This window comes from Dreissena polymorpha, chromosome 15 (assembly GCF_020536995.1).
Source record: "Dreissena polymorpha isolate Duluth1 chromosome 15, UMN_Dpol_1.0, whole genome shotgun sequence".
NCBI classification, from domain to species: domain Eukaryota; kingdom Metazoa; phylum Mollusca; class Bivalvia; order Myida; family Dreissenidae; genus Dreissena; species Dreissena polymorpha.
In genome coordinates this window covers 54,234,599-54,247,786 of record NC_068369.1, presented here as the reverse complement: position 1 = coordinate 54,247,786, position 13,188 = coordinate 54,234,599, and the positions used below count along the sequence as shown (strand labels likewise).

The following is a 13,188-nucleotide window of genomic DNA, read 5'->3' as shown; positions in this document are numbered from 1 at the left end:
TACGTCCGTCCGTCCGTCTGTTGAAAACAAATGTATGTAGTGGGGGATATCAATTTAACGAATTTGCTTGTCTCTCTCTCTGATAACCCACGAGCCATTTGGGTAAGTTGGGATGAAATATATATGCGGGAAGGTATTAAACGTTGAAAGTAAGAAATTATATATTTCTTCATTTTCCCCAAAACAAATCACTTTTTGATATACATTTGATGTTTTATTATATGAAATAAAATTTTAATCATACTTATAAATGGACACAAAGCATTACATTATTTTCAACAGTTTTCTCACGTGTGTGCTCAGTTTAAATCTTTAAGGCATATTTGCTAGGTGAACTCACACGTTGAAATGGTTGTTAACTGGTAGTCACTCTTTTACTTCATTTTTCACTTTGCGCATTAGTGCCCTGTTTTACAATCATCTGTGTTTTATCAACTTCAATATTTTATTACAGGTGTTTAACAAAAGGTTAACAGGGGCAATCTGGTTTAAATGATGTATGTCAATGAAACATGTACCTGTAAAAAAGGCAATAGTTTTAATCGTAATATCACACATTTAAAATGTCTATTACAAATCTATAAGATTGGCCATGCATGCTTGTAAATTGTGTTATTGTATGTATTTTATTGTATATGTCATGGATTAGACAATAAACTTTGAAACTCCTTTAATTGCTCAATGAAATAAATCATCACACCGTTCACCCTCGATTTTTATTTTATTTTTATATCAGCAAAAGATTGGTCTAACAAACATTATGCAATATGTAATACAAAATAATTAAAACTACCGCGTACGTTCTTAAAATGTATTCTGTTCTTTAGAATCTGTGAGTTATTGTCGATTAAAAACAATTTACTGATTTCAATATTATTACATTACAGTGGCGTATCAACAACTAATAGATTATTATAACTTCAAAAACTAATCATAGATAACGAAGTTTATGTAGGTAGTGAATGTTTGTTTAACATAAACGTCATAATTGCCTTCTGAAGTAAAAACATGCATCTCTATTCTCTTGAAAAGTTTTTTGTAGTATGTAAACGTTTTCATAAAAATGCAATACTTGTGTTGGATTGTTTTTAGCGAACAAGAACTGTACGGACAAAATTGTTTTTTATTTATATTTTCCTTTCAATTAATATAATATGTTACAGTGTATATATACATTTTTGCATACAAATGGAATGCCGTAATTTGTAAAGTCATGTCAAAAATCACAATTAATACAGTTGATACGCCCCTTTAAGTGCATTATATACGTCTTGTTTTTAGTTGAATACTTACTTAACCTACTTGTAATGATCTCGATACACATCATTAATTATTTGTATTTTCATTATATTTAAATCTACATTTGCAAACAGCAATACAGTGGTCAAGTCATGTCAAGAATTATAAAAAATACCGTTGATGTGTCTGCTAAAATATATTCTATTCATCTTGTTTTTTTTTGTCGCATAATATTGTTTTTTTCTAATCTTGCTACACATAATGTGTGTGTTCAATTGAATTTATTTCTACCTTTGAATTGGCATATAGAAAAACATTGGTCAAGTCATATCAAGAATTAATATTTATACCGTCAATTTGGCCCTTAAAATGTTTTGTATACATGATGTTTTAGTTGGATGCTGTATAAACTTATTTTTTACTGATCTCGCTACACATTACTTGTGTTTGCATTAAAAAAAATATGGTTGTCGCGCTGGCATACGAAATACACGTACCTATATGTGTTTTGACCTGTACCATATAAATGGTCTCCACTTTGTGTTTTATTTTATTTTACTACATGCAGTTTAACTGCAGATGTGAACAAACGACCCTGGTGACCTTTTTATTCTTTTCATTTTTGTATTAAGTTTTAACTCCTTAAACATTTACATTTAGACAAAATCTTAGTATGGGAATTCATGTAAACTTAAAAATGACTTATATGCATTTTCATTTATGAAATTTTGTTGTTTTTGTTTTTGTTTTAAAATTAATTTTGAAAAACCATGAATCAGTCGATTCACGTTTAAAAAAATAATGTCAAAGTAAATTAGTATTTTATATATTGACATAAATATAGGTTGTTTGCAACATGTTTTCATTATTTTAATCAATTTTTGATGTCAGTAACTTATTTGTGAATTGTTCTTGTGTTAAAATAGGCTTGTTGTTCAAGTGCGAATAAAAAATTAACAACTCTGGTGACCCATGATTTTCAAATCATTATTTTTCTATCCACAACAGATGGCTATAGCTAAATACCAAAAAATATCAAATTCTAGGTATAACAATATTTTCATTTAAACTGCAGCATGCGCCCTTAAAAATGGTTTGTAGTGGAAAAGTTCGAAAAGGCGATGTTTCTCACTTTTTCGAACCTATTGTGTAGTTAACATGCATACACTTTTAGTAGATATAGTATTGAAAAGAAGGTTTCTATCTATATAAAACATGTTTAAAATGAAAATTCATGCTATATAAAATATGTACATATATAACACGTTATTTTGAAGATATGCCACATTTATAATATGAAAGCGCGTAAAAAGGTGCCCTTTTGAAAAATAAGCACCTTACCCTTTTGAATCCTAGCTAGAGCTCTGGATTAGATAAAAAGTTTCAAATAGCCATTGATTCGAAATAACAGTAATTGAAAAAGTTCAATTGTAGTTGTACTTAATATCAATTTTAATTTCAGATTATGTCATAAGAAGGGGAGGAAAGAATGCTGGTTGATTGATATTTCCGATCCATGACCTAAATAAAGCTGTAACAGAGAGCAATTCATATGAGAGGAAACCATTGAAAATAAAACACGTCTTGACAGAGAGTGACCTTTTTTGTAATGGCCATGTCTGTAGACAGTTTGTGTTATAAAAAGAGCGCAAATCTATCAAAATTGAATAATGGTGTATAGTATGATTATTTTTATTATATGTTTTTAAAACCTTAGAATAAATTTATTTTTGTTATTTGTGTATAAAAGTTGATCTTAAATGTATTTTTCATATATATGTTAACAAGGTGATCAATCTTTTTTTAAATGTGTTATCTCAAAATAAACATAAAAATACTGTGTTAAATACATTTTGTCACAACTTTGATTAGTTTTTTGCTACCCTGAGCACAGAGTACTCATAGCGAGCTTTTGCGATTGACTTTATTTAAATTGCCTTTCCTTATATGGGTTTATTTACAAAATGAACGAACCGGTAATCTGATATTCACCCGTAATCTAAATAACGCCCGTATATAAGTTAAGCCCGTAATTTAAAATTCAAATTGTAATACGAATAAAGCCCGTAATTTAAAATTCAGTCCCATCTCATTTACATATTTCGCCCCTGTTTTCCGCTCGGAATCCAACCGGAATCCGCCCCTTTTCTGAGAATCATACATAGAAACATACGCCCGAAAAAAATACGCCCGGAATTAAATGTGCGATTCCGTGCCAATTCCGGGTTGAACATTTCTAACTGGCCTGGATAGATTTCAAAATCCAGTTTTGTAACTACATCAATATGAATACGTTTTTCATGTAGATAAACCGACAACTCCGTCACAGTCTCCAAAACCTGAGGTCGTGAGTGTTGTAAGTACCCTTACCACCAAACGAGGTCTACCTTCATCGGCACAAATCAAACACTCAAGTACAGGTAAGTTGTTTTCTTGAAATCGTAACTAAGTTGTGTATCATTCATATGTTGCACTATATTAGTTAATTTGGAATTTGTGTATAAAATGTTATCTAAAATGTATTTTTTCATATATGTGTTTACAAGGTAATTAATCTTTTTTTAAATGTTTTATCTTAAAATAAACACAAAAAATACTGTGTTAAATATATTTTGTCATAACTTTGATTAGTTTTTAGCTACCATGAGCACAGAGTGCTCATGGTGAGTTTTTGCGATCGACTTTTTTTTCAAATGGCCTTAATGATGCCTTTTCTCGGGAGCTTTTTAACCAATAACGAGGGTTGTTGCTATGTGTTTATTATATCATTTCATCGTGCCTCAAAAATTATCTTTCGGTTGCTCTAGTTTGCATTTAACATTGACTAGATCTGGATATATGATAATACAAATTTAAATGTTAATAGATCAAGATCTAAAAGCTCTGCGTTCCAATGCCTCATTTTTTTCTTTATTTAGTATGTTGCGTTTTTTTTTCTTGTAATAAGTATTCGATGAAGGTCCTCTTGAACCGTCAGATTCTCGACCTGACGTGGAAGCTAAAAACGACTATTCATTTTCCAATACTTCACAAACGCCAATGAAAGAAATTCAATTGTATTCTTGACGATCGTTATTTTTGTAACAAATATCGTTTACAGTGCACGAGTTCAATCTTTTTCAGAAATATTGATGACGAATATTATATCATTAGCATATGATCAAACTATAAACTGTCCAACAAATACAATATCCTAAAAGAAAAAAAAGATGCATATTGTCCTATAAAACCTTATATTGCTGACGTCATTCGTAACTTTCTATTTGATCATGCTGTTGTTGGTTACGTTATAATATTTTGTAATTGCATGATTACTTTATCTATGTAATAATTTGTTAATACGATACGGCTACCGAGATTCTACACGTCAGCGTAACGAACGTGAACGATCAAACTTAATCATCCAAAACGGTTACTGAAAAGATCAACCAATTGCCATCAACGAAAAGTGGAACCGCTAAACAATTTCATTATGTTCAAAATGTTGATAGTTCTTCCTCGACCATAATCATTCTTAACTGTTTTTTTTTATAGAATAATACAGAAGAATATATACAAGACAGCCCTTTTCGTTTGACTTCAAATGATAGTGTTTTCAGGAAGAAATACCATTGCCACTCAATTCTCAGTTTATATTTAATAAAATATGGTACAACAAATTAAACGTGTTTTAGTGTAGCCGGTTCAACTATCAAAGAGCTCCTTTCAGCGACAAGACGCGTTATTCAGACTTTGTCACCATCTGACGCTTTAACTACAACTGGAAACTTTATCACAACCAAAAACAACGGACAAGAAAAAAACGCCAACGGTACAAGGGGGTGTTCTCGTCCAAGTGTTTATACATTCGCTTGATATAATTCAATGAATTCAACATTGAAATGACAAACGTATTGATAACGTTAACAGTTTTAAGTCATATTTATCCGACCTTCATAGAAAATTTATGGATATTGAGTAGTTTATGCCATGGTTCGTGCTGTTGTTTTTTAAAGCCTCGTCTGAAAACTATGCAAACCCAGATGCAACACCAGAATAATGTTCTGTTTAAACATGAGATAATATTGGTTGGAAAGATATATTATATTGCTAGTATATACCTACCTATATGATATGGATATCGAATTTTATCAAGTTTAGAATGACTATTCAACAGTTTAAAATATAAAATAACCATCTTAACCATGCGTTATTTTTCGGTTATTCACGGGTCTCAAATGCGAACGTACCATGCAGTAATGTAATGTCAATAAAATGTTTTAGACAAAGGTACCGATACAACATATACCACGAAACGCCAATCGATTTCTAGCGATGCAAAAAGAGATAGCATAGGTAAAGTGTATACAGACTAAATATGATTTAATATTAAATAGTATAACGTGCGTATTTATGGAATATTGTGTTGTGTCTGTCAATATTCAAAATTTTGCCAAATATATATCTTAGCATTGATCGATTTTCTCTTTAAATATTTATATTAAAGCTATAATTGGAATTTCTTGTTTATTTTTGTAGACACAAGTGTCTTGAATCCAAGTGCTGCAAATAAACGGATTTCAAAACGTGATTATTGCTGTTGTGTGCGCAGCGTCTGCGGTGATCATAGCAATCGTCATTGCCGTGGTATGTTTAAAGCGTAAACGCCGATCCGTTGGTAAGTTGTACGTTTAAATAGAGACCAATTAATGAATAATCAATATTGTCAAATATAAAAAAGATGTTAATGTACTCCGGCTTGTATTATAAGATGTCAACATGTGAACGTGTATGTATGTGTTTGAATACAAATAAATAACAATACTTCATATGCCAGTTCTAGGAAACCACATACACCTAATGTACAACATTTAATAATGAACATATGTTGTTAAGCTTGCTTTAACTACAGAAATATGATTCGATGTTTTTATTTATGTGTTATGTCACAACTATAAAGTGTTCGGATACTTTAGAATAAAAACATGTTATATGCATATGAGCGACTAACGTTTGTTAACCAACCGATATATAACGATCATTTTAAAATTATGTCAATTCTAATATGAATGTGTAATATTTATTCAGCTTTATGGAGAAATATATTTTAATATGCTTTGCTCATGTTTTTGACTTTGTTTAGAATTGTTTCTAAGTAGTAACACATCGCTAGAAAAGTTCTATGTGCATATGAATAACTTCGTGTTAGAATACTTTTCAGCAAGTTGCCATATATTTTAATCATGAAGCTATGTGTCTACAACTACAACTAAACTTATCTTTAAAAAATCATCAATATTCTTTCTTAACTTAAACACAATAAGAACATTTGGACTAAGCTAAGCAAATTAGTTTTTAATGTGTAGCAAACAACCCACTTCAAGATACGCCGTAAGTGTTTGGGATTTGCATGCATAGACAACAGTAAAAATGATGCCTTCGTCTTACTCGTGTAAATAGTATTTATTGCCTTAAGCAATCATAGGGCATATACAACAAACTATTCCCTTCACATTTGGTGGTCTGCGAGTTTGATATTATGAATTGTATTTTACTTCATATGCCTAAATAAATTGCTTTTGTGTTCTATGTAGACAATTCCTTGCACGCAAATCTTGTTTTTGTGAATAGCACTGGGTGCTACAAGGAAAGCTCTCTAAAATATCATGGTATGCTTAGAGGAAAACAAAAAATAACGTGTGTCCCTTTTCAAAAGTAGACTTTCAACATTCAATTCGTTAACACTAACTATACGTTGAACCTTTGCATTTGTTCCCATTCCATTGTACTGAAATAGTTACTTATTGTATATATCTCACCTTTAAATATCCATCCAAACGTGTTGCGTAGACGAACGCGTTAGTTATTTCCTTGGGATTATTTCCTTCATCAAAGTTGCATGACTCGTTCCGTTTCTGTGGACTTGTTGTTCAAATTATTTATTTAAAATAATGCGAATAATACTTTTGCACGGGGAACATGCATGAGAATTGTGTCATTTATTTAACTAAACATGTACATAACAAGCAGAATTATGTTAAAAAAATTAATATATATATACTTAATTTTATATTAAGTCGCATTGCATGTACTTTGATAAAATTAGATTGCATTTCAAAAGCAATTTGTAACAAACACCTATATTTTATTATTTAAACATATGTATTGTTATGAAGAAGCAGTAGTATAATGTATAAAGTGAATTATTATATATAAACACCATTGTTATGTACACACAGCATTGTTATGCAATACATAATTGTTATGTATAAACAGTATTAATGAGCAGCATTGTTATATGACAAATAGAAGTTGATTTGAGATATAACTACATACTCTTCTTATTAAGTATGCTTAAAGGGGCCTTATTGCAGTTTTTTGCATGTATTGCAGTTTGTAATTAATGCTTTAAGTTGCAAAATATAAACATTTAAACAAACTAACTCTAGTAAAAAACAAGAATAAAATAAATAAATAAATTCTAAACTTGGCTCGAACCATTGATCCAATTTTTCAATTTTCCAAAACGTGAAAAGGTTTCTTTAAAACTGAAATTATATATTTTACATTTGGACATACCCTTTGTATACACACTATTATCATTAATGCATGATTTCGTTTAAGTTGGGTATTTATAACTGGCGGTTCATGCGTGCGAAAACAATAACGAAAACTTGTTTATGGGACAATTTCAAATGAACAAGTGATTACCTTTTCTACATGCTTTTGTGTGTTTCAGACGCGTAGAACAAGTGTTTCAAAAGGAAGGTAATAAATTGAAGTTAATTGAATATGTTAAAAATATTTTCCTTGTTTGATGATGATAGTAAATGTTAAGTGCTGTTCCTTTACTTAATCACGCTATTTAAGTTCCTGTAATCAATTGTTTCGTCTAACATTCAAACTCTGATTAAATAACATTTAACTATTATTCCATTCACATTTTGTTAGCATTTCAATACACTAAATAAATGTATACTTAAAATTAATTAATAACAATTAGGTCCGTTTGGAATACATGTATTGTAATGACTTTTTGGCTTGTTGTGAAGACGTTTAGACGCCATTTTCAAACCAAATTGCTTAGAATATCTACTGAATATTGCAAGATAATTAGTTTAAACTGTTGACAAAGGAAAATACGCTCGGGATATGTGTGAACAAAGACTTGCTATTTTTTGCTTGAAAAATACGTTGTGAGCATGCCTACCTCTCAATAGCTTAGGACCTTTGTAGTCAATTATATAAAAGCTCGATGACTTTTTGCCGAAACATTAAGTGTCGTCCCAAAATTTCGTACTTGTAGACGAAGAACAATCGGGAATTTTCTTATGTAATGATCGAACGCTAGCATTTCGACATGATCGGACTGGGTACATAATTGTCCGATTAGCGGTATAATTCCAGCGCATGGCTTTGTTTCTTTTCTTTTTATGGCGCAGTACAAAATGCGTTCTTTTAGAAAACCGTACACACCTAACTGCATATATAATGTCACCATACATAACTCAAACAAAACATGCATTAAAAAAAATTTGATGCTGTAGATTTTTCTTTCGCATTACTCTCTTTATACATAAATTAGACAATTATGATATACTGTGTACGAGTAGGTGTTTCTTTCATTTACAGAAGGGCATGACGTCATAAGTGTTCATTATGAAGTCGTACCTGACGACAATACAGAGCGCGGGGCATCACCAATGTACACATCTCTCCAGGTATTATGTAACATTGAAGTGGTTGATACTATTAAGTAATGTAATACATTTTAGAACTACTTTTAATTTTCTTAAATTACGCATATAATATATTGATATGTCAATTTCACAAAAAAATTACGTTAAAATTTGATTGTGAGTCGTATTCTTTATTCTAGTAGCATCGGCATTCCTGAATGTATTGTGACTTAAACGAAAAAAAACTCAAGAAGTGCTGGAAAGCTGATGTTTTTTCTCCTATTTTAAGAAGTTTTAAATTACTTGATGGTTATCCATGACGATCATTCTCATGATTTGCGGTGTTCATGGGAAAGTAGGTCTTGTCTGTTATTTTAAAATTATGTAACACATAATTATGTTAGTTTGTTTATGATTTGTTAGTAGCTTTATCAAATGTTTTATATGGCGCTTATGTTTTGAAAACAAAAAGTAAAAATATTATAAGAACAACATGAGCAAGATTTTCATGTTTTCATTAAGATATTTTTGATAGAACAAGCACATGCGCATAGTAACAAACCTTAGCAACCAATCAGAAAGGCCGATTTTATGAGAAACATTGTATATGATTCAGATAACTACATAGAGCTAGGTCTAGCTAGTATTTTGCCAATACAATGCCGATTTAAATGCAGTTTTTGTTGTTTTGTCCAAGAATACACATTTAAATACAGATTGACATGTTTTTTAATCGATCCACTCCCAACAGTCGTGTGTTTTCATTAAGAAGGCCGATACTACGGATAGACATGCCACCTATCAGCACTAATCTACTTTATTTCACCACCTGGATTGCCAAATGCTAATGTACATGTAATATAGAAGATTTAGCGCATTAAATCACGTAATTTTACTAGTAAGGAATTTTACTCAATGTTTTATAAAATCACGGTTGTCGTTTGTTTTTTCATGTTAAACTTTTGCTTAATATACTTTTATACTTTTTCTTATATATTAGCAATGACCTTAACATCAGAAGTAAGATATGTGTGTACAACAGTCTTACGTTAATACAGTATCATAAATTTCTTTTTAAAATGTACTATCATATGTGACCATTATGATGACAATGTTAACAATGTATTGCCAACAATTTGTAGGGTGCTATTCGTATTCATACAAAAACTCTTAGTACAAGTGAGAAAATATGTGTGGCCAAGTGTGAGTTGGAAAACAAAGTTGTAATCATTATAACCTAATTATTTATTGGCATGTGTTGTAGAAGCGATTCATCACTTACCTGAAATACAATACTAGCGAATGAACGACAGAATTTCTCTCCTTCCTGGAAAAATTATTTATGTGTTTTCTCCAGACCAATCAACAGGTGGCGGAAATTCATCTGTACACTGGCTTGCGGGAATCAAGTCTCTTGTCCCAAGAAACGTCTACTTATTATTCAGTGGCCGAGCAGGGGAATTACGTTCCAGGGGAGACTAACACCCATTCAGATGACAAAACTTATTTTAATGTAGCCTCAAACAGGATACATATTTAAACCTTTATCATTTCAAAGCGACCTAATTACGTTTTGAGTTTTGGGTTTAGCTTGCACTGAGTGAGTTTTACAATTATTTTTTCTCTGTATGTCACAGACAACTTACAATGTACCAGTCATGTCTTTTGCTAATTAAACACATTTATCTACGATTTCACGAATTTTTATATAAATCTAAATTTATTAGCCGTATTCACTTCTGAAAATTGAAATTATGACTGTTGTTTTGTATTTTATGAAGGCTTAAGCTACATTATTTTAACATATTCTCTTCTTAGGTAAAACATACATTGTTAATTGTTATGTTGTATAGTATACCCTTTTAAGATCAATTATATTGCCATGATCACGTTTGAGATAAAAATGGATCTTTTGATTATTTTGTTAATTTATATTATGCATAAACCTAATGCTATACTATTTTACCATGTTTACCGATGACATGAAAATTTAAGGGATTGTTAACTGTTACATTATACAGTAATACTTAGTATACGTTAAGCTTAATCATTGTAAAATGTTAACTACTGATGTGAACATGTAATTATAAGCTGTTGTTTGATGTAATTTACAATTTTAAGCCTAAGTATTTTACCATGTTTAAATCTGATGTGGAAATGGAATCGTTGATATTTGAAAATGGAATTCTGGACTGTAATCTTATATAATATAAAACTTAAAGCTTAAGTCTTTAACCATGTTAACTGTTGATGTGAGTATGGAATTATTGACTGTTGAAAATGGAACTGCTGACTGTTCTTTTATACTATATATATTGTTAGGCTCGTGTATGTTTACTTGTTCACATCCGAGGTAAAAAAGGCATGTTTGGCTATTGTATTATTTTATATAGAACTTGAACCTGAATTATGAACCAAGTTCTTTTCGTATGTAATAGTGGATTTTTAAAATTTTATTTTATATAATACAATACTTTAGATAGTGTAGTTTATTTATATTATATAACTGTTTAATATTAAAAGGAGTAAACCTTTTCTAATATGCAGTACAGTAAAGTTTGTTATTTCGAGCTCCATAAATCTGCTTAAACCCCTAGTTTTTTTTCCATTGACCTTCCAAGGCGGTGACCCCTATGTTGTATATATTTGCGTAATGTTATGTACATATGTGTCTTGTCTAGTTAATTAATCATGTGTCTCTCTGTAAATAAAGAACCGCATGGTGTAATAATGGTTTCTCTATTTTCATGCAGCTGAAGATTCACTTTATGAGTATTTGTAATGATTATAGTTACTTTAAGTAATATTTTTGATTTGTGTTACTTATATATACATATTTCATAAAGGGGCTCTAAACTGAACTATAGTGTACTTATTCTACTTCAGCCACTTGCCTAGGAGTAAATCTGTAATCATTTCATACCTCTGAATCAGCATGATTCTTTAAACCATCATAGAGCCAGACTCGATTCATTGGTTTATTTGCAGAAATATAATTTTACAGTGCAGTTCTCAGAAACCAAATCAATTTCAGAACTTGTTTTATAGTTGTAATTTTGAAGTAAATTGTTAAATTTCATGCTGTTAACAACTAACGAGACGTTGAGTCTTTAATCAAATGATATTTTTTATAAATATAAGATAACATTTGAAAACATGTATTCGAGCGCCTAAGAGGATAACATGCAGGTTTACTCCGTGCATTTAATCGCGGCTGAAGATTTCGCTTATTTAAACTCTAAACCACGTTTTGAAACATCATTTATTTAAAAAAAGAATGCTCGGGTTGCATTGATATTAACCATCGTTTTAATCATTCAACTTGTTATAGAGTTATATGTTTCAATGTTTTAAAAAATATTTATTTTAAAACTAATTTAATATATTCTCAAAACGAAGAATTCATTTCAAATGAATACTTCACTCTGACTTATTTGGAGTTCTAACGCATTAACGTAAACTATGCTAATTGCAAGTATTTGCTCAACTGTTACATATTAAAACGAAAGCGTATTGAATGTATAAAACAAAACAAAAAATGTTCCCTCTTGCAATCGCAAAAAAATAATTAATATTCATTTTAATTTTTAATAAGAAATAAAAGAAAGTAATATAATAATGACCGAAATAAGAATATTATGATGTATACGGTTTGTGTATTAGTTTTATTAACACGATATAAGTTTGTATGTGTTTTTTTTTTGTTACTCGGTCACATGTATATAAATACATTTTATATACATTATGTTTTCATCAATCACTTACCAGGCTAACAAGACAAATAACCTACTTAATAAATTGTCAAATATGACTGACTTGTCACTAGTATTGTTGCTTTTTTTTCAATTTGTGAGATTGATAATTGTACACATGTTTATGTAAGTCTCTCTTGTATTTGATTGTTTTTTTTATTGAAAAAACTTTTAATATCCTCTAGCTCTAGCTTACTGCACGTAATTGGAGAAAGTTGTGCCATCCAAATAAATTATTAATTGCGTAGTACATGCTATAAAATATAACTGTAATGCGGCCAGCCAAGCTCCATTACAGCCTTTACGTTCACTCAGTCTTTTGTGAGCTATACTTACCGCTATATAGTCAAGAGTTTCGTAGTTTTCTCTCGTGGTTCAGTTCATTGGAATCGAGACTCTATGTGTTATTACAAATATATAACCCCTTTCCCGTCAGCCATTTAGATTTAAAGTCGAACTGATTTATAAATCGTCTGTTATTCAAAGGTTATGAATGAGAAGTATTCACATTACATCACATCACATCACCATGCCTTGCG

General features: G+C 30.4%; 1 long non-coding RNA gene across 1 annotated transcript; it reads left to right on the top strand.

The window, feature by feature from the left end:
- The first annotated feature begins 6,674 nt into the window (after window positions 1–6,674).
- On the top strand, window positions 6,675–11,431 carry LOC127859578 (uncharacterized). The gene is made up of 3 exons (XR_008039464.1): window positions 6,675–7,986; window positions 8,851–8,939; window positions 10,255–11,431. It is a non-coding gene; the product is annotated as an uncharacterized LOC127859578 (long non-coding RNA).
- The last annotated feature ends 1,757 nt before the right edge of the window (window positions 11,432–13,188 follow it).